This window comes from Zootermopsis nevadensis, unplaced genomic scaffold (assembly GCF_977971745.1).
Source record: "Zootermopsis nevadensis isolate Lab colony 2312 unplaced genomic scaffold, Znev_1.0 Znev_ptg000045l, whole genome shotgun sequence".
Classification (NCBI taxonomy): domain Eukaryota; kingdom Metazoa; phylum Arthropoda; class Insecta; order Blattodea; family Termopsidae; genus Zootermopsis; species Zootermopsis nevadensis.
Window position 1 is genome coordinate 1,401,711 of NW_028259177.1, and position 21,402 is coordinate 1,423,112.

Genomic DNA, 21,402 nt, shown 5'->3' on the forward strand with positions numbered 1-21,402 from the left:
GACCTCAGGTACTGTTCAGTGAAAAGTGATCGGAATCTCCACTAACAGCTACATGGCAGATACCAGTTCCACTAATTCAGAGAGTTGCTGCAAATAACCAGTTATTGGAAAGTGCAGCTACTAACCAGTGAAATGTAAATGGCTACTGATATAACTGTTATTGTCAGTTACCAGTTCCTGTTATTTAAATAACAGCAGGAAACTGGTTACTGGTAATTCAGCTTGCCGACCTCAGGTACTCTTCAGTGAAAAGTGATCGGAATCTCCACTAACAGCGACATGGCAGTTATCAGTTCCACTAATTCAAACAGTTGCTGCAAATAACCAGTTATTGGAAAGTGCAGCTACTAACCAGTGAAATGTAAATGGCTACAGATATAACTGTTAATGTCAGTTACCAGTTCCTGTTATTTAAATAACAGCAGGAAACTGGTTACTGGTAATTCAGCTGCTGACCTCAGGTACTGTTCAGTGAAACGTGATCGGGATCTCCACTAACAGCTACATGGCAGATACCAGTTCCACTAATTCAGAGAGTTGCTGCAAATAACCAGTTATTGGAAAGTGCAGCTACTTACCAGTGAAATGTAAATGGCTACTGATATAACTGTTAATGTCAGTTACCAGTTCCTGTTATTTAAATAACAGCAGGAAACTGGTTACTGGTAATTCAGCTGCCGACCTCAGGTACTGTTCAGTGAAAAGTGATCGGAATCACCACTAACAGCGACATGGCAGTTATCAGTTCCACTAATTCAAACAGTTGCTGCAAATAACCAGTTATTGGAAAGTGCAGCTACTAACCAGTAAAATGTAAATGGCTACTGATATAACTGTTATTGTCAGTTACCAGTTCCTGTTATTTAAATAACAGCAGGAAACTGGTTACTGGTAATTCAGCTGCCGACCTCAGGTACTGTTCAGTGAAAAGTGATCGGGATCTCCACTAACAGCGACATGGCAGTTATCAGTTCCACTAATTCAAACAGTTGCTACAAATAACCAGTTATTGGAAAGTGCAGCTACTAACCACTGAAATGTAAATGGCAACTGATATAACTGTTATTGTCAGTTACCAGTTCCTGTTATTTAAATAACAGCAGGAAACTGGTTACTGGTAATTCAGCTTGCCGACCTCAGGTACTGTTCAGTGAAAAGTGATCGGAATCTCCACTAACAGCTACATGGCAGATACCAGTTCCACTAATTCAGAGAGTTGCTGCAAATAACCAGTTATTGGAAAGTGCAGCTACTTACCAGTGAAATGTAAATGGCTACTGATATAACTGTTAATGTCAGTTACTCTCTTGAAGTAGTCGCGACGAGTTTTCCATAGATGGGAGCAGTAGCCTGTAACGCAGATCTTCCATCAGGAACGTTTCCTTCGGTAGCTCGTGGGCCAGTCTTGATGGCGCGTATTTTGAAATTCCAAGAGTAATTTTTCAGGAATCTTGCCTTGACGTTTTCCAGTGATTTTACGTCTTTCAGACTTAGGTTCGACCATGCGATTTCGATTCCATAGGTTAGCAGTGGGACATTTTTAGCTTCGAATAGTCTTACAGTGGTTTCAAGGCTAAATTGTAGTCTTCAGTGTTACTCCAATAGCCAGGCTTTCATTTCGTCCTTCTTTGATTAAGACGTCGGTGGGTTTTGTCTGTCTGAGTGTTGTGATACGAGGCGTTATCAATGACCAGAAAGGAGATTGAACGAACAGGTGGCTTGTTGTTGACACAGACTGTACTGACCGACGGAAACTCGTTCCTTCCTTCATCGAGTGGTCCGCATACTGGGCACTCCGTACAAGGTCAGGGGCCATAATCGGTGGATCCAATTCTATTTGCATGGCACATCAGAATGGTTAGTAACCAGCAGCTTGACTTGGGTCCCATGGTCCTCTTTCCTTCACCTGGTATCACAAGGCAGCCAGCTCTCCCCTTCATGGCTACCTCCCAACACTGACTTTATGTACTTTTGGAAAGAATTTGGGCACGTCTAGTCCTACACATGCCATCGGTTCACATCCCCTTTCCAAGTTGTTTTACATTTTGAATGTCCTAACCTATGCAAACTGAAGTAGCGATAACTAGTCTCACTTCGATTACAACAGCTCTCATGAATGTCTGTGGATTCTATTATCAGACTTGAATTTGCTAATTTTATGGCTTTTGGCCACAACAGCTCGCATTTATGTCTCTACTAGCAATGCCCAGTGAAATTCAAAGCAATAACACGTAGCCCTCGATTCACGCCGGGGATGCGTTCCTGGACGAACCGGCGTAAATTGAAACACTTTTATAATGTAAATCAATGGGAAGTCAATGACATGCGTTCCCAGCACCCAAACATTCACGAGTAATATATAATGGCATTACATTTAAAGCTCTGAAATAACGTACATAAAATAAAGGGAATTTAAAAAAAATATACATTTTATACACTTAAAATCGGCAATTCGTTGGTCCCCACGATTGACTGCGATTCTTTCATGTGATTGATGCGTGCAGTCATCTCTGCTGTTATGCGATAGTTGCATTCATGTAAGACGCCGACCTATAGAAAATCGTGTAGTAAAAATAACCTCGGTACCTCCGCAGAGATTAAATTAGTCCTTTGAAAGTTTAAAGCGCCAGGAATGAAATTGCATAAGAGCAAACTCGCATATGCAAAAGTTTGCATTTCACAAACAGCTTTTACCGATTCATCGATCTCATTGGAGCAAATTCGCGTTGATGAAACATACGTAATTGCAGAGATGACTGTATTTATAACTTTTATCCAAAATCAGCGATGTAAGAATTACGATTTAGTATAAGAATCAGTACGAGACACATTGTAAAACGTTATAAATAATAGTAAAATATATTTTTCTTTTACGTTTTGACTTTCTGGTTTCAAAATTGGCGCAAATCGAGGCCTACCTCTATTTTCTACAATGCACCATTAAACAATCTTCAGTTACTTATGATGAAAAACTTCATAATGTGGAAAACTTAATTACTTCCTTCCCCTGCGGCATGCCAAACATTCTGGATAATTCTGTTCCTAATTTTAAAAAAACATAATAAATTAATAATTATTCCTACGATTGTATCTTCAAGATGAATAATGTTTTGTGCACCAGTTGTACATGAATTTTCAATAGCCCTGCGCCTAATTTCCAAAACTGAGAAGTCGATAATTTTTCTGATATTATCTCTCGAAGAGGAACATTTTTGTACTTATCCCGTTATATATCACGCAAAATGTCTGGCACATCTGATCCGTCTTCATTCAACCCTTTACAGCCTAGAGGAAATTCAATATGCCACATCCTTCGGTATTCAGTGACTCTGCATTTTTCCCACCGAGTATATCTGCGTACTTTTTATGATTCTCGGAACAAACAGCAAGCATTTCCGTAACAGCATCAACAGACTGATCCTCGCAATGGTGGAGTGCCGCGTTCTCTTTGTGGTAGGAGCTGATATCTGAATATCGTTACAACCACCTGGGGTCAAAGGGTTTATTAGACATAGAATATAAATACCCCATAAAGGAAAATAAAATAAACAATTTATGCGTATGATTTCAAAAATTGTTCCTGTTAATTCCTCTCCAAAAGACATCAGTTATTCTTCTTCTTCTTCTTCTTCAGAGTTACGTGGACTGGTGACTTCCCTCATAACCTGGTTGCGTGACGAAGCCGTTCGTCCAAAAGAAGAGCAGGAGAGTACATCTCTTTCCGAAGTCCCAGATGTCTGGTGGGCTTGAAATGCTCTTCTCAGAATCGCCGCTCCTTTTCACTCTAACTGGACCGGTACCAACGGCACAACCCTGGAATCTTTGATACCAAGCATAAACATTGATTACAGTACAATCATCATTCTACACCTATAAATATTTTTAATTTTATTCTAAAGGGTTTTGACGACGGGAGTTTATATCAAAAATTATTCTTTGTCAGGACGTTTTCCACCGTCTGTTCTTTAAAATCACGACGTTTCGGAGGCTGGTTCTGTGACAGAGACTATCTCTATCTAAGGGAACCAACAGAGTAGGTACCTCTCGCCTGAAGACGTAGACAGAACCAGCCACCGGAACGTCGTGATTTTAAAGAACAGACGATGGAACAAATAATTTTATTTGTAATTTTGTTTCCCTACTCCTTGTTTATGAAGATCATTTTCTTAACGTTCTTCCATCTCCTCACGAACCTCAAACAGACACTCTCCTACATGATCAATAAAGACTGCGTGTTCAGGCACCGAAAACTGCATTTTAAGCACTTAACATAAGGGCACATGTACTTGAAAATATGCATTCATTTGTTAAAAATATAACAGCGATATCAAGCGACAGGTACACTGGAGAAACATGACGAACCATATAAACGCTAGCAATTTATGCAATTCTATTTTGCCAATGACGTAACTAAACATTATTTACTGGAAAAACTACAAATTATATTGCAAGATAATTTTGAAAGACAAACTGCGTAGAATGTTAACTCAGGTCTGACAACCTATTTAATTTAATATCCCGTGGAAACCCACAGGAAACTTTCGATAAAGAGGCAAAATTAACGGGTACTTACCACTCTCCATTGCTGGGTTATGTTCATCAGGAAACATATTAGGTCCATGAAATGCACTGTTTCACCGATCTGCGTACCTTGGGACCGCTGCAGAATCATTCATCTCTTCGGATTCTTCAATATCCAACTTCCTCGATAGACACGAATCTGTAAAATTTTATGAACGCTTGAAATTGTCTGTAGAATATCTCCTGATAAAAGTACATGACATTTATTCTTAGGATGAGATTGGTGGGGCACGTAGCATGGCAGAGATAAAAAGCACATACAGGATTTAGTTCAGAAGCACTGATTGGACAAGACTGAAGACATGAAGAGGAGGATAATATTAAAATGAATTGTGAAACACTGAAAGGAAGGGGAACCTGGATTGATACGGCTCACAACCGACACCACTTGTGGTCTCTCGTGATTCTTACGGTAACAATAGCAACTGAAATCCTTGACAAAATGATGGATAATTTTTCAAAATCTGACATGTCTCATTCCCGATAGCCAAAGCCGTTGAAAACAACACACTAAGATTTCATCTTCTTTGGAAGCAAAACTTATTCTCTAACTCGGATGTAAGAACAAATTTTGGGAGCAATTGCTTGTAACGTCTTAATCACATCTGTCTGGATAGAGATCGTGGCCTCATGCTTCTCCACAACTCATTTCTGAAATCTCACTTCGTTCTGTAGATCCATATCTGAAACATCTGCTAAATTCCTTGCATGACAGAATTTCAAGAAACCACGCGCTACAGCACACAGTCTACATAGCTAAAATTTAAACAAAGGATTTAAATAAAGTGAGTATCTTCTTTGAACACCGTTTGTCTACATTACTGGATCCCAAAAACTGTCGAAATCATTAGACGGCAAAAGACCAGTGCCTTTTCCAATTACGGTGGCCTGATGTCACACAATATATACGTCCTTTCATCACCGACACAATCAGTAGGGATGTGGTGGATGGAGCATGTAACAGGCTTCAGAAATGAGAAATTCATAAAGAATTAACTTTGTAAGGAAAATGTCACTTTGACAGCCCGGGGATAAGAAGCCGAGTAATATTAAAAGGGTATAATAAACACAGAGCGTCTTCAGAATATGAAAGTAAAACATCTTCTTCTTCTTCTCTGAAAGCAGAACTTTATCTGTAACTAACTAAAGGGAGGCGAATAAATTTTGAACAAAATTCCAAGCAAAATATCTGCGCTTCTGAATAGACATGCAGTTATATGGTAATTGACAAAATTTCATACTAAGAAGTGTCTGCACTATTCAACTTAAAACATATATAGAATAAAAGCATGCATACCCTCTGTCTCGCCCGCTCATTCTCCTGCATCTGGAAATGAAGTGCGTCTCCATTCTTCTTCGCAATAAATTTATGGTGTCTGAGTTCATTCCGCAGCTCTGTCACTGTAAAATTTTGTGACTACATTAGTTCATCTTCTTAGTCTTTTGTAGCTCGAGTTAAGATTATAACTACGGCTTCCAGGAATAAGTCTTGATAAATATCGAGAATGATCCCGCGTTACAGCTGACAATGGAACTACTTCTTTCAGGGGGGCAATGTCAACTTAAATATCTGTCAAAATCTTGGATAAGTTTTAAAATTTGACAAGATTCGTCCCAGAGAGCCATAGTTGTTCAAAATATGACAATAAAATCTGTTCTACTGTACAGCAAAACTTCATCTTGAACCCACTAGTTAGGAAATTTTTTTTTAAGATAACTGGAACAAACTGCCAAGCAGAATATCTGCACTTCTGAAGAGACATGTAGTTAATATGGTAATTGACAACATTTCATACCGCGGAAGTATATAATCTGTACTCTTCAACTTTGGACATAAACACAATAAAAACATACATACTCTCTGTCTGCATTTTGCTAATCTCTCTCGCCTGCTCTGACAACATTTCTCGTAATTTCTGATTCTCCTGTGTCTGAAATCGAAGTTCGTCTCCATTCTTCTTCGCACTAAATTTATTGCATCTCAATTTATTCTGCAGCTCTGTATCTGTAACATTTTATGACCACGTAAAATTGTGAAATTCCTCCTGTGAGGGTATTTCAGGAAATAAGAAATCAAGCATTACAGTTAAGAGCAAAATTTATACACAGCTATTTGAGTCCACTAGTGAATCATACGAATTTCTGAACCATTGTGTGGCAAACAAGCAGTGGCTTCTCCAATTACAGCGCGTGACATCATACTAAAAACATGTCTCCGAGAGAGACAAAAACAACTGGGATGATGTGTGTGTCGAGAAGGCAGCATGCATGAGCCAGATGAGAAATTCATCAAGAAAATTATATTCGAATAATGTATGGGAAATATCACTTTCATGGGCTGGTAATGACACTGTTCGCCGCCAGGGGCGATATGAGAGAAAATGGCTGCCATCGAAGACAGGGGAGCCTTTTGTGTCCTAGATTTCCACGTTTACCGGTCTGTTATTAGTGCGCAACGGCGTTTCTGAACCAAGTTTGCGGCAGATCGACCCAGTTGGCATACAATTCGTAAGTGGTATTCCGAATTTAAGAAATGGGAGAGATGTAAGAGAAAGTCAACCGGCAGCTCGTCAGTAAGCGAGGAAACAGCGGAGCGGGTCCGAACAAGTTTCACACGCAGCCCGCATAAATCCACCGTCAGAGGCAGCACAGAGCTTGGTATCCTGCAGAAGACTGTGTGGAAGATTCTGCGCAAACTTGGAGAGTTTCTCTTTCCATAGGTACCAACTTTGTGCATCTGAACATAAATAACTCTACAGCACACACAACTTTCAACGTGTGACAAGGTTCACCCTGGAAAGCTGAAGTCAACCTATGTTCTTCTTTGGAGGCAAAGAGCTCTGTCTCTAAGCGAGACAGAACAAATTCTCAACGTAACTGGAAGAGAGTACTGGGGAGAATATCAGGGCTTCTAAAGAGACACGCGCAAACACAAAAATTGACATGGAATTAAATTTGCATTCAGAGTCCAGATCTCTTTTCCCTGCCTAACGATCTTCTCTTCTGACCATCTTTTGTCCTCAATATGAGTTTCCAATTCCCTCACAATACAGCCACTCTTTGTCATTGACTGGGCACACGTGAGCCGGTTTTGACTGGAAAAACAGAGAAAAAATAGGTCATTCTACAGACTAAGAATTCTCTGTAACATAATGAAGTTAATATTTAATCTGGAAAATCTGTTTCAACTTTGAACCATTACAGGAAACAAGAATTAAATTCAACACAGGAAACCAGGCCCAGGCGTCTAACCGGTAAGCTGACCATAACAAGGCGAGCTCGTGACATCATTCACCAGTCACACGGGGCTGGAGCCAGTACCCTGAGGACAACGAACTGTTGGTCTTTTCATGTTTTAACCACTTGGCGCGGCTGATAACCCGAGAGGATTTTCAAGAATTAAAACACTGAAGGCCAGTCTGCCTCATTGATGGAGACAAGCCATCATCTAAGAAATGTCTGCGAATTTCTACCAGACTGCGCAGGGCAACAAGACGGAAGACAGCCATATTCCTCCGCAGATGGTTAGACAGCAATCATTCAGGTGAAGGAAACTGTGTTGACTAGTTCAAATAAGAGAGAGTGTTGTATCAAGGAACTCGTATATTACGGCTCTACGACATTGCCATTTTGAAGGCATCTGAACCTTGCTACAATGTCACGTGCACATTTGGCATGCAGAGACTTCAGAAGCAAATTTTCACTAACATTTATCTTACAAGTGCATGTAGGAAAATACGGTTGCTCAGAAAGAAACATCACTAATGTCTAATGGCCTTATGATTTATTTAAGTCAGTATTTAAATGTCACATCACATATTAGCTTGTTCGCAAAAATCTTTATAAACAAATGTGTTCCATTTTGTTGTTTTGGTTATGTTTCCTTACATGTTTGCATACTGATTAATTCATTGTCAGGATCAATGTTAAGATATCAGGTAAAAGAAACAGTTGGAATTCTGAACCCACGCGGATGGTTAAAAGAAGGAACTTCTGAATTGATACAATTTAAATGTGGTAAAATTGAGGAGTAAAATATACTCTATCTAGATCCATTAAAGAAAAGATAAATTGTATTTTGTTTCGTTCTATTTACAAAGCAGTGTATCTGAATTTTTCTTAAGCGAAGCTGCTTGTAATTTCATTGTTTTCTTTACAAAGCAACAAGTGAGATTTGAGGTTATCATGGAGGTAAGTATGAAGATGGCCGTCTTCAGGCTTGTTGCACCATTCAGTCTCATTTCCCTGATGATACAGAGAGCTAGCACCTCTGAAACATCGGCAAGCTTCTACTAAACAATGTATTCCAACAACGCACAAGACAATCACAAATAAAAAAAAACTTTCTTAAAAACAATTTTGAATAGTACAAAAAATAATCCGATTACCGGAGGTCAGATTTCAAGTCAAACTATTTCTTCACTTACATCAGCTTCCCAAAATTAGGCCAAAATAATCTAAATACAAATTCCTTTAATTTGACAGTTCATCTTCTCTGCTCACAACTGAACGATAATGGTTTCACATACACCACTCATCACAAGGCATCACATTACAAATATTTCCCTACTGACGCCATATTGGGAACTTCTGTGAAAAATGCAGAAAAGTTTAGTCACAGATGAAAACAAGCATTTTATATTTCTCACAAAACATACGTGGTCGTGATTCTTTTAGATTTCGAAATTAAAGTTGTGAAGGATAACAGACGCTTTATTTTACGAATTACTTGTCTTTAAATTGGGAGCCAGGAAACATTTCAAAGTATAAGATGGTAAAGTTGCGTCATATTGTGATATAAATATATATTATTTAAATCTTGTCCGTCTAATCACAATAAATTCTTATTAAATATTAAAATAATACAATAATTAACATTTAAAATATTAAATGATGTTCTTTATCGAAATATTCGATTTACATTAGACCATCATTTTTCATGTTTCATTGTAATATTTTAATATTTAATAAGAATTATTGTGATTAGACGGACAAGATTTAATATATACTTAATATATATTTCAAAGTATGTTGTAGGCTATACATTGCATTTGTTGATTAGTACTTAATACAAAGTAATGGCCATGGAAGTGTGAAAGAAAACTTTTGAAAATCGTGTCCACATATTTCAGTGAGAACTATGTAAAGTACGAAAATTGCATTGCAATAACCTCTAACTTCATTTGTGAGGAAGGTAAGTGGGATAAACGTGCATAATTATATCATATTGAAGAGAAACGTGTGTACATCGCCTGTGGACTACAGTGTTTACGATTATTATACTGCCAAATTAATTTTGAATGCAATGATACAAAACATAAAACAAGTGCGTACTCTGTTACACAGCCTTTACTTTCCGGTATCGTGTCGAAGTAGGCAGATACCAAATACGTTACCCCAATTAATGGCGAGTTCCATACTTACTTTGTTCAGCGACTTTGATTTGTGACTTCCTTTGAAGTATTTTATAAAATTCTTTATCTTGCAGGGTTCGCTTTCACTGATTAACTTTTGTCTTATCTCACCACTTCGTTAGCTCTATACGGAAGGTAATGCGGCAAAGAAGTGAAACCAAGATCCGTTATCAACTATTTGTAAATATGGATCGACACCATTGGTCAGCTTTTAAATGCGCGCACCTGTTACGTAAGAAACTGATTGTTACGTCATCGCTCTACTCGGCATCGTTGTGTTAGATTGTAGCGGAAATAGCCGAGCTGCGAATCGCTTGTACACTGTGTTCAAAAAGTCACGCAACCATATGGGGAAACGCAATTAATTGGTTTTTTTTGTCCAGGTGGTGAAGAACACTGAGTAGCCATGGGGTACACGTTGCAGCAGCGTATATTTATAGTCACGCAGTTATGCCAGGACGCCTACGCAACTCATCCGCACAGTATTCAGGAATAGAAAGCGAACATTCAGAATTCTGTCGATGCAATCCCATGGCAAACATAGCAAAGGGTCCAGACCGGTGGTAAAGCACAGCTGATGCTGACCACTCATCCCCATCTAGTGCCGAGGTTAAGAATAAATTGAAGCTATAATGTATTTTCTTTCAGACTTTTTACAGATTCGAACTTTCTCAGTCGATCGCAACAAGGCTAGAAAATGGAATGGTCAGGGTATTGCACCTGTCAAGGGAGGGGGAGGGGCTCTGCACCCCTGAAAGTTATTTACCTGCTCACGGCTGCTTATTTGAGACAATCAGTACACACAGCTGTCTGACGCTCTCTCCACCTTTAGCCAGAAAAAGTAAACATCGTAATTAACATGCCTGTGTGTGCAATTACAAATGCCAATACACACTTTTCCCCACGCAGATTCCAGTTTAATTAACTTCATTATAAATTGCCGTGTTACTGCATGTGTGACATTTTAGATGTGCATTGTACGTATACATTCACATCAATTGTTTTCAGTCAGGCATAAAATTAGGATTCGACGACCGTCGGCGTCGGTACGGCTGACGGATAATGCGCAATATATACTCTGTTGAAGTTCTTTGAAGAGTGAGTCGACTCTTTCGTGTTGTTACAATTGGTTGGATGATCGTTCACCTCTGCTTGGGCATGTGAAGGTCATACTGCCTCCATCATCAGGACGAGATTTGAAGTTTTCACAGCGGTGAGTCTGAAGATTTCTGTCTTCTGGGTTGTTACGCTGTGTAGTCTGGTCGATGTTAACCAACGTTTCAGAGGTCATACTGCCTCTGTCATCAGAGTATGAAGATTTCTGTCTTCTGGGTTGTTGCGCTGTGTAGTCTGGTCGAGGTTAACCAACGTTTCAGAGTTCATACTGCCTCCATCATCAGGACGAGATTTGAAGTTTTCACAGCGGGGAGTCTGAAGATTTCTGTCTTCTTGGTTTTTACGCTGTGTAGTCTGGTCGATGTTAACGAACGCTTCGGAGGTCATACTGCCTCCGTCATCAGGACGAGATTTGAAGTTTTCACAGCAGTGAGTCTGAAGATTTCCGTCTTCTGGGTTGTTACGCTGTGTAGTCTGGTCGATGTTAACGAACGCTTCGGAGGTCATACTGCCTCCATCATCAGGACGATGAGTATGAAGATTTCTGTCTTCTGGTTTGTTACGCCGTGTAGTCTGGTCGATGTTAACCAACGTTTCGGAGGTCATAATGCCTCCATCATCAGGACGATGAGTATGCAGATTTCTGTCTTCTGGTTTGTTACGCCGTGTAGTCTGGTCGATGTTAACCAACGTTTCGGAGGTCATAATGCCTCCATCATCAGGACGATGAGTATGCAGATTTCTGTCTTCTGGTTTGTTACGCCGTGTAGTCTGGTCGATGTTAACCAACGTTTCGGAGGTCATAATGCCTCCATCATCAGGACGATGAGTATGCAGATTTCTGTCTTCTGGTTTGTTACGCCGTGTAGTCTGGTCGATGTTAACCAATGTTTCGGAGGTCATAATGCCTCCATCATCAGGGCGAGATTTCAAGTCTTCACAGCGGTGAGTCTGAAGATTTCTGTCTTCTGGGTTTTTACGCTGTGTAGTCTGGTCGATGTTTACCAACGTTTCGGAAGTCATACTGCCCCCATCATCAGGACGAGATTTGAAGTTTTCACTGCAGTGAGTCTGAAGATTTCTGTCTTCTGTGTTGTTACGCTGTGTAGTCTGGTAGATGTTAACCAACGTTCGGAGGTCATACTGCCTCCATCATCAGGACGAGATTTGAAGTTTTCACTGCAGTGAGTCTGAAGATTTCTGTCTTCTGTGTTGTTACGCTGTGTAGTCTGGTAGATGTTAACCTACGTTTTGGAGGACATACTGACTCCATTATCAGGCGGAGATAAAAGTTTTCACAGCGATGTGTCAGAAGATTTCTGTCTTCTGGGTTGTTACGCTGTGTAGTCTAGTCGATGTTAACGAACACTTCGGAGGTCATACTGCCTCCATCATCAGTACGAGATTTTAAGTTTTCACAGCGGTGAGTCTGAAGATTTCTGTCCTCTCGGTTGTTGGGCTGTGTAATCTGGTCGATGTTAACGAACGCTTCGGAGGTCATACTGCCTCCATCATCAGGACGAGATTTGAAGTTTTCACAGCGGTGATTCTGAAGATTTCTGTCTGCTGTGTTGTTACGCTGTGTAGTCTGGTCGATGTTAACCAACGCTTCGGAGGTCTAGCTGCCCCCATCAACAGGGCGATATTTGAAGTTTTCACAGCGGTGAGTCTGAAGATTTCTGTCTTCTGGGTTGATGCGCTGTGTAGTCTGGTCGATGTTAACGAACACTTCGGAGGTCATACTGCCTCCATCATCAGGACGAGATTTGAAGTTATCACAGCGGTGAATCTGAAGATTTCTGTCCTCTGGGTTGATGCGCTGTGTAGTCTGGTCGATGTTAACGAACGCTTCGGAGGTCATACTGCCTCCGTCATCAGGACGAGAATTGAAGTTCTCACAGCGGTGAATCTGAAGATTTCTGTCCTCTGGGTTGATGCGCTGTGTAGTCTGGTCGATGTTAACGAACGCTTCGGAGGTCATACTGCCTCCATCATCAGGACGAGAATTGAAGTTCTCACAGCGGTGAATCTGAAGATTTCTGTCCTCTGGGTTGATGCGCTGTGTAGTCTGGTCGATGTTAACGAACGCTTCGGAGGTCATACTGCCTCCATCATCAGGACGAGAATTGAAGTTCTCACAGCGGTGAATCTGAAGATTTCTGTCCTCTGGGTTGATGCGCTGTGTAGTCTGGTCGATGTTAACGAACGCTTCGGAGGTCATACTGCCTCCATCATCAGGACGAGAATTGAAGTTCTCACAGCGGTGAATCTGAAGATTTCTGTCCTCTGGGTTGTTGCGCTGTGTAGTCTGGTCGATGTTAACGAACGCTTCGGAGGTCATACTGCCTCCATCATCAGGACGAGATTTGCAGTTTTCACAGCGGTGATTCTGAAGATTTCTGTCTTCTGTGTTGTTACGCTGTGTAGTCTGGTCGATGTTAACCAACGCTTCGGAGGTCATACTGCCTCCATCATCAGGGCGATATTTAAAGTTTTCACAGCGGTGAGTCTGAAGATTTCTGTCTTCTGGGTACTTGCTCTGTGTAGTCTGGTCGATGTTAACCAACGCTTCGGAGGTCATACTGCCTCCATCATCAGGGCGATGAGTATGAAAATTTCTGTGTTTCTGTGTTGATGCGCTGTGTAGTCTGGTCGATATTAAACAACGTTTCTGAGGTCATACTGACTCCATCATCAGGACGAGATTTGAAGTTTTCTGTCTTCTGTGTTGTCACGCTGTGTAGTCTGGTCGATGTTAACGAACGCTTCGGAGGTCATACTGCCTCCATCATCAGGACGAGAATTGAAGTTCTCACAGCGGTGAATCTGAAGATTTCTGTCCTCTGGGTTGTTGCGCTGTGTAGTCTGGTCGATGTTAACGAACGCTTCGGAGGTCATATTGCCTCCATCATCAGGGCGATGAGTATGAAGATTTCTGTCTGCTGGGTTGTTACGCTGTGTAGTCCGGTCAATGTTTACCAACGTTTCGGAAGTCATACTGCCTCCATCATCAGGACGGGATTTGAATTCTTTACAGCGGTGAGTCTGAAGATTTCTGTCTTCTGGGTTGTTACGCTGTGTAGTCCGGTCGATGTTAACCAACGCTTCGGAAGTCATACTGCCTCCATCATCAGGGCGATGAGTATGAGGATTTCTGTCTTCTGGGTTGTTACGCTGTGTAGTGTGGTCGATGTTAACGAACGCCTCGGAGATCATACTGCCTCCATCATCAGGACGAGAATTGCAGTTTTCACAGCGGTGAGTCTGAAGATTTCTGTCTTCTGGGTTTTTACGCTGTGTAGTCTAGTCGATGTTAACGAACGCTTCAGAGGTCATACTGCCTCCATCATCAGGACGAGAATTGAAGTTCTCACAGCGGTGAGTCTGAAGATTTCTGTCTTCTGGGTTTTTACGCTGTGTAGTCTTGTCGATGTTAACGAACGCTTCGGAGGTCATACTGAATCCATCAACAGGGCGAGATTTGAAGTTTTCACAGCGGTGATTCTGAAGATCTGTCTTCTGGGTTGTTGCGCTGTGTAGTCTGGTCGATGTTAACGAACGCCTCGGAGATCATACTGCCTCCATCATCAGGACGAGAATTGAAGTTTTCACAGTGGTGAGTCTGAAGATTTCTGTCTTCTGGGTTTTTACGCTGTGTAGTCTAGTCGATGTTAACGAACGCTTCGGAGGTCATACTGCCTCCATCATCAGGACGAGAATTGAAGTTCTCACAGCGGTGAATCTGAAGATTTCTGTCTTCTGGGTTTTTACGCTGTGTAGTCTGGTCGATGTTAACGAACGCTTCGGAGGTCATACTGAATCCATCAACAGGGCGAGATTTGAAGTTTTCACAGCGGTGATTCTGAAAATCTGTCTTCTGGGTTGTTACGCTGTGTAGTCTGGTCGATGTTAAGGAAAGCTTCGGATGTCATCCTGCCTCCTTCATCAGGACGAGATTTGAAGTTTTCACAGCAGTGATTCTGAAAATTTCTGTCTTCTGGGTTGTTACGCTGTGTAGTCTGCTCGATGTTAACGAACGCTTCGGAGCTCATACTGCTTCCATCATCAGGACGAGATTTGAAGTTTTAACAGCGGTGAATATTAAGATTTCTTTCTTCTGAGTTGTTACGCTGTGTAGTCTGGTCGATGTTAACGAACGCTTCGGAGGTCATACTGCCTCCATCATCAGGACGAGAATTGAAGTTCTCACAGCGGTGAGTCTGAAGATTTCTGTCTTCTGGGTTTTTACGCTGTGTAGTCTGGTCGATGTTAACGAACGCTTCGGAGGTCATACTGCCTCCATCAACAGGGCGAGATTTGAAGTTTTCACAGCGGTGATTCTAAAGATATGTCTTCTGGGTTGTTACGCTGTGTAGTCTGGTCGATGTTAACGAACGCTTCGGAGGTCATACTGAATCCATCAACAGGGCGAGATTTGAAGTTTTCACAGCGGTGATTCTAAAGATATGTCTTCTGGGTTGTTACGCTGTGTAGTCTGGTCGATGTTAACGAAAGCTTCGGATGTCATATTGCCTCCTTCATCAGGACGAGATTTGAAGTTTTCACAGCAGTGAGTCTGAAAATTTCTGTCTTCTGGGTTGTTACGCTGTGTACTCTGATCGATGTTAAAGAACGCTTCGGAGGTCATACTGCCTCTATCATCAGGGCGATGAGTATGAAGATTTCTGTCTTCTGGTTTGTTACGCCGTGTAGTCTGGTCGATGATAACCAACGCTTCGGAGGTCATACTGCTTCCATCATCAGGACGAAATTTGAAGTTATCACAGCGGTGAGTCTGAAGATTTCTGACATCTTGGTTGTTACGCTGTGTAGTTTGGTCGATGTTAACGAACGCCTCGGAGATCATACTGCTTCCATCATCAGGACGAGAATTGAAGATTTCACAGCGGTGAGTCTGCAAGATTTCTGTCTTGTGGGTTTTTGCGCTGTGTAGTCTGGTCGATGTTAACGAACGCCTCGGAGATCATACTGCCTCCATCATCAGGACGAGAATTGAAGTTTTAACAGCGGTGAGTCTGAAGTTTTCTGTCTTCTGGGTTTTTACGCTGTGTAGTCTAGTCGATGTTAACCAACGCTTCGGAGGTCATACTGCCTCCATCATCAGGGCGATGAGTCTGAAGATTTCTGTCTTCTGGGTTGTTACGCTGTGTAGTCTGGTCGATGTTAACCAACGCTTCGGAGGTCATACTGCCTCAATCATCAGGGCGATGTGTATGAAGATTTCTGTCTTCTGGGTTGTTACGCTGTGTAGTCTGGTCGATGTTAACGAACGCTTCGGAGGTCATACTGCCTCCATCATCAGGACGAGATTTGAAGTTTACACAGCGGTGAGTCTGAAGATTTCTGTCTTCTGTGTTGATACGCTGTGTAGTCTGGTCGATGTTAACGAACGCTTCGGATGTCATACTGCCTCCATCATCAGGGCGATGAGTATGAAGATTTCTGTCTTCTGGGTTGTTACGCTGTGTAGTCCGGTCAATGTTTACCAACGTTTCGGAAGTCATACTGCCTCCATCATCAGGACGGGATTTGAATTCTTTACAGCGGTGAGTCTGAAGATTTCTGTCTTCTGGGTTGTTACGCTGTGTAGTCCGGTCGATGTTAACCAACGCTTCGGAAGTCATACTGCCTCCATCATCAGGGCGATGAGTATGAGGATTTCTGTCTTCTGGGTTGTTACGCTGTGTAGTGTGGTCGATGTTAACGAACGCCTCGGAGATCATACTGCCTCCATCATCAGGACGAGAATTGCAGTTTTCACAGCGGTGAGTCTGAAGATTTCTGTCTTCTGGGTTTTTACGCTGTGTAGTCTAGTCGATGTTAACGAACGCTTCAGAGGTCATACTGCCTCCATCATCAGGACGAGAATTGAAGTTCTCACAGCGGTGAGTCTGAAGATTTCTGTCTTCTGGGTTTTTACGCTGTGTAGTCTTGTCGATGTTAACGAACGCTTCGGAGGTCATACTGAATCCATCAACAGGGCGAGATTTGAAGTTTTCACAGCGGTGATTCTGAAGATCTGTCTTCTGGGTTGTTACGCTGTGTAGTCTGGTCGATGTTAACGAACGCTTCGGAGGTCATATTGCCTTCATCATCAGGGCGAGATTTCATGTTTTCACAGCGGTGAGTCTGCAGATTTCTGTCTTCTGGGTTGTTGCGCTGTGTAGTCTGGTCGATGTTAACGAACGCCTCGGAGATCATACTGCCTCCATCATCAGGACGAGAATTGAAGTTTTCACAGTGGTGAGTCTGAAGATTTCTGTCTTCTGGGTTTTTACGCTGTGTAGTCTAGTCGATGTTAACGAACGCTTCGGAGGTCATACTGCCTCCATCATCAGGACGAGAATTGAAGTTCTCACAGCGGTGAATCTGAAGATTTCTGTCTTCTGGGTTTTTACGCTGTGTAGTCTGGTCGATGTTAACGAACGCTTCGGAGGTCATACTGAATCCATCAACAGGGCGAGATTTGAAGTTTTCACAGCGGTGATTCTGAAAATCTGTCTTCTGGGTTGTTACGCTGTGTAGTCTGGTCGATGTTAAGGAAAGCTTCGGATGTCATCCTGCCTCCTTCATCAGGACGAGATTTGAAGTTTTCACAGCAGTGATTCTGAAAATTTCTGTCTTCTGGGTTGTTACGCTGTGTAGTCTGCTCGATGTTAACGAACGCTTCGGAGCTCATACTGCTTCCATCATCAGGACGAGATTTGAAGTTTTAACAGCGGTGAATATTAAGATTTCTTTCTTCTGAGTTGTTACGCTGTGTAGTCTGGTCGATGTTAACGAACGCTTCGGAGGTCATACTGCCTCCATCATCAGGACGAGAATTGAAGTTCTCACAGCGGTGAGTCTGAAGATTTCTGACTTCTGGGTTTTTACGCTGTGTAGTCTGGTCGATGTTAACGAACGCTTCGGAGGTCATACTGAATCCATCAACAGGGCGAGATTTGAAGTTTTCACAGCGGTGATTCTGAAGATATGTCTTCTGGGTTGTTACGCTGTGTAGTCTGGTCGATGTTAACGAAAGCTTCGGATGTCATATTGCCTCCTTCATCAGGACGAGATTTGAAGTTTTCACAGCAGTGAGTCTGAAAATTTCTGTCTTCTGGGTTGTTACGCTGTGTAGTCTGCTCGATGTTAACGAACGCTTCGGAGCTCATACTGCTTCCATCATCAGGACGAGACTTGAAGTTTTAACAGCGGTGAGTCTGAAGATTTCTGTCTTCTGTGTTGTTACGCTGTGTAGTCTGGTCGATGTTAACATCCGTTTCGGAGGTCATACTGCCTCCATCATCAGGGCGAGATTACAAGTTTTCACAGAGTTCAGTCTGAAGATTTCTGTCTTAAGGGTTGTTACGCGGTGTAGTCTGGTCGATGTTAACGAACGCTTCGGAGGTCATACTGCCTCCATCATCAGTACGAGATTTTAAGTTTTCACAGCGGTGAGTCTGAAGATTTCTGTCCTCTCGGTTGTTGGGCTGTGTAGTCTGGTCGATGTTAACCAACGCTTCGGAGGTTATGCTGCCCCCATCAACAGGGCGATATTTAAAGTTTTCACAGCAGTGAGTCTGAAGATTTCTGTCTTCTGGGTTCTTGCTCTGTGTAGTGTAGTCGATGTTAACGAACGTTTCGGAGGTCATACTGTCTCCATCATCAGGGCGATGAGTATGAAAATTTCTGTGTTTCTGGGTTGAAGCGCTGTGTTGTCTGGTCGATATTAAACAACGTTTCTGAGGTCATACTGACTCCATCATCAGGACGAGATTTGAAGTTTTCTGTATTCTGAGTTGTTACGCTCTGTAGTCTGGTCGATGTTAAAAAACGCTTCGGAGGTCATATTGCCTCCATCATCAGGGCGAGATTTCTAGTTTTCACAGCGGTGAGTCTACAGATTTCTGTCTTCTGGGTTGTTGCGCTGTGTAGTCTGGTCGATGTTAACGAACGCCTCGGAGATCATACTGCCTCCATCATCAGGACGAGAATTGAAGTTTTCACAGCGGTGAGTCTGAAGATTTCTGTCTTCTGGGTTTTTACGCTGTGTAGTCTAGTCGATGTTAACGAACGCTTCGGAGGTCATACTGCCTCCATCATCAGGACGAGAATTGAAGTTCTCACAGCGGTGAGTCTGAAGATTTCTGTCTTCTGGGTTTTTACGCTGTGTAGTCTGGTCGATGTTAACGAACGCTTCGGAGGTCATACTGAATCCATCAACAGGGCGAGATTTGAAGTTTTCACAGCGGTGATTCTGAAGTTCTGTCTTCTGGGTTGTTACGCTGTGTAGTCTGCTCGGTGTAAACGAACGCTTCGGAGCTCATACTGCTTCCATCATCAGGACGAGATTTAAAGTTTTAACAGCGGTGAATATTAAAATTTCTTTCTTCTGAGTTGTTACGCTGTGTAGTCTGGTCGATGTTAACGAACGCTTCGGAGGTCATACTGCCTCCATCATCAGGGCGATGAGTATGAAGATTTCTGTCTTCTGTGTTGTTACGCTGTGTAGTCTGGTCGATGTTAACATCCGTTTCGGAGGTCATACTGCCTCCATCATCAGGGCGAGATTACAAGTTTTCACAGCGGTGAATCTGAAGATTTCTGTCTTAAGGGTTGTTACGCGGTGTAGTCTGGTCGATGTTAACGAACGCTTCGGAGTTCATACTGCCTCCATCATCAGAACGAGATTTGAAGTTTTCACAGCGGTGAGTCTGAAGATTTCTGTCTTCTGGGTTCTTGCGCTGTGTAGTCTGGTCGATGTTAACCAACGCTTCGGAGGTCATACTGCCTCCATCATCAGGGCGATATTTGAAATTCTCACAGCGTTGAGTCTGAAGAATTCTGTCTTCTAGGTTGTTACGCTGTGTAGTCTGGTCGATGTTAACGAACGCTTCGGGGGTCATACTGCTTCCATCATCAGGACGAGATTTGAAGTTTTCACAGCGGGGAGTCTGAAGATTTCTGTCTTCTTGGTTTTTACGCTGTGTAGTTTGGTCGATGTTAACGAACGCTTCGGATGTAATACTGCCTCCTTCATCAGGACGAGATTTGAAGTTTTAACAGCGGTGAATATTAAGATTTCTGTCTTCTAAGTTGTTACGCTGTGTGTCTGGTCGATGTTAACGAACGCTTCGGATGTAATACTGCCTCTTTGATCAGGACGAGATTTGAAGTTTTAACAGCGGTGAATATTAAGATTTCTGTCTTCTAAGTTGTTACGCTGTGTAGTCTGGTCGATGTTAACGAACGCTTCCGAGGACATACTGCCTCCATCATCAGGGCGATGAGTATGAAGATTTCTGTGTTCTGGGTTGTTACGCTGTGTAGTCTGGTCGATGTTAACCAACGTTTCTGAGGTCATACTGCCTCCATCATCAGGACGAGATTTGAAGTTTTCACAGCAGTGAGTCTGAAGATTTCCGTCTTCTGGGTTGTTGCGCTGTGTAGTCTGGTCGATGTTAACGAACGCTTCGGAGGTCATACTGACTCCAACATCAGGACGAGATTTTAAGTTTTCACAGCAGTGAGTCTAAAGATTTCCGTCTTCTGGGTTGTTACGCTGTGTACTCTGATCGATGTTAACGAACGCATCGGAGGTCATACTGCCTCTATCATCAGGACGATGAGTTTGAAGATTTCTGTCTTCTGGTTTGTTACGCTGTGTACTCTGATCGATGTTAACGAACGCATCGGAGGTCATACTGCCTCTATCATCAGGACGATGAGTTTGAAGATTTCTGTCTTCTGGGTTGTTACGCTGTGTACTCTGATCGATGTTAACGAACGCATCGGAGGTCATACTGCCTCTATCATCAGGGCGATGAGTATGAAGATTTCTGTCTTCTGGTTTGTTACGCCGTGTAGTCTGGTCGATGATAACCAACGCTTCGGAGGTCATAATGCCTTCATCTTCAGGGCGAGATTTCAAGTTTTCACAGCAGTAAGTCTGAAGATTTCCGTCTTCTGGGTTTTTACGCTGTGTACTCTGATCGATGTTAACGAACGCTTCGGAGGTCATACTGCCTCTATCATCAGGGCGATGAGTATGAAGATTTCTGTCTTCTGGTTTGTTACGCCGTGTAGTCTGGTCGATGATAACCAACGCTTCGGAGGTCATAATGCCTTCATCTTCAGGGCGAGATTTCAAGTTTTCACAGCAGTAAGTCTGAAGATTTCCGTCTTCTGGGTTGTTACGCTGTGTACTCTGATCGATGTTAACGAACGCTTCGGAGGTCATACTGCCTCTATCATCAGGGCGATGAGTATGAAGATTTCTGTCTTC

General features: G+C 42.3%; 1 long non-coding RNA gene across 3 annotated transcripts; it reads right to left on the reverse strand.

Annotated features, from left to right (window-relative positions):
• Window positions 1–2,840: 2,840 nt before the first annotated feature.
• On the reverse strand, window positions 2,841–10,385 carry LOC147871608 (uncharacterized). 3 transcript variants are annotated; one of them, XR_015538493.1, is made up of 5 exons: window positions 10,006–10,385; window positions 6,440–9,171; window positions 5,879–5,982; window positions 4,574–4,720; window positions 2,841–3,820 (listed from the first exon to the last, which is right to left on the reverse strand). It is a non-coding gene; the product is annotated as an uncharacterized LOC147871608 (long non-coding RNA). The 3 variants fall into 3 exon arrangements; XR_015538494.1 differs by lacking the exon at window positions 10,006–10,385 and having other exon boundaries at window positions 6,440–7,676; window positions 9,009–9,457; XR_015538492.1 differs by lacking the exon at window positions 10,006–10,385 and having other exon boundaries at window positions 6,440–9,457.
• Between the last annotated feature and the right edge of the window lie 11,017 nt (window positions 10,386–21,402).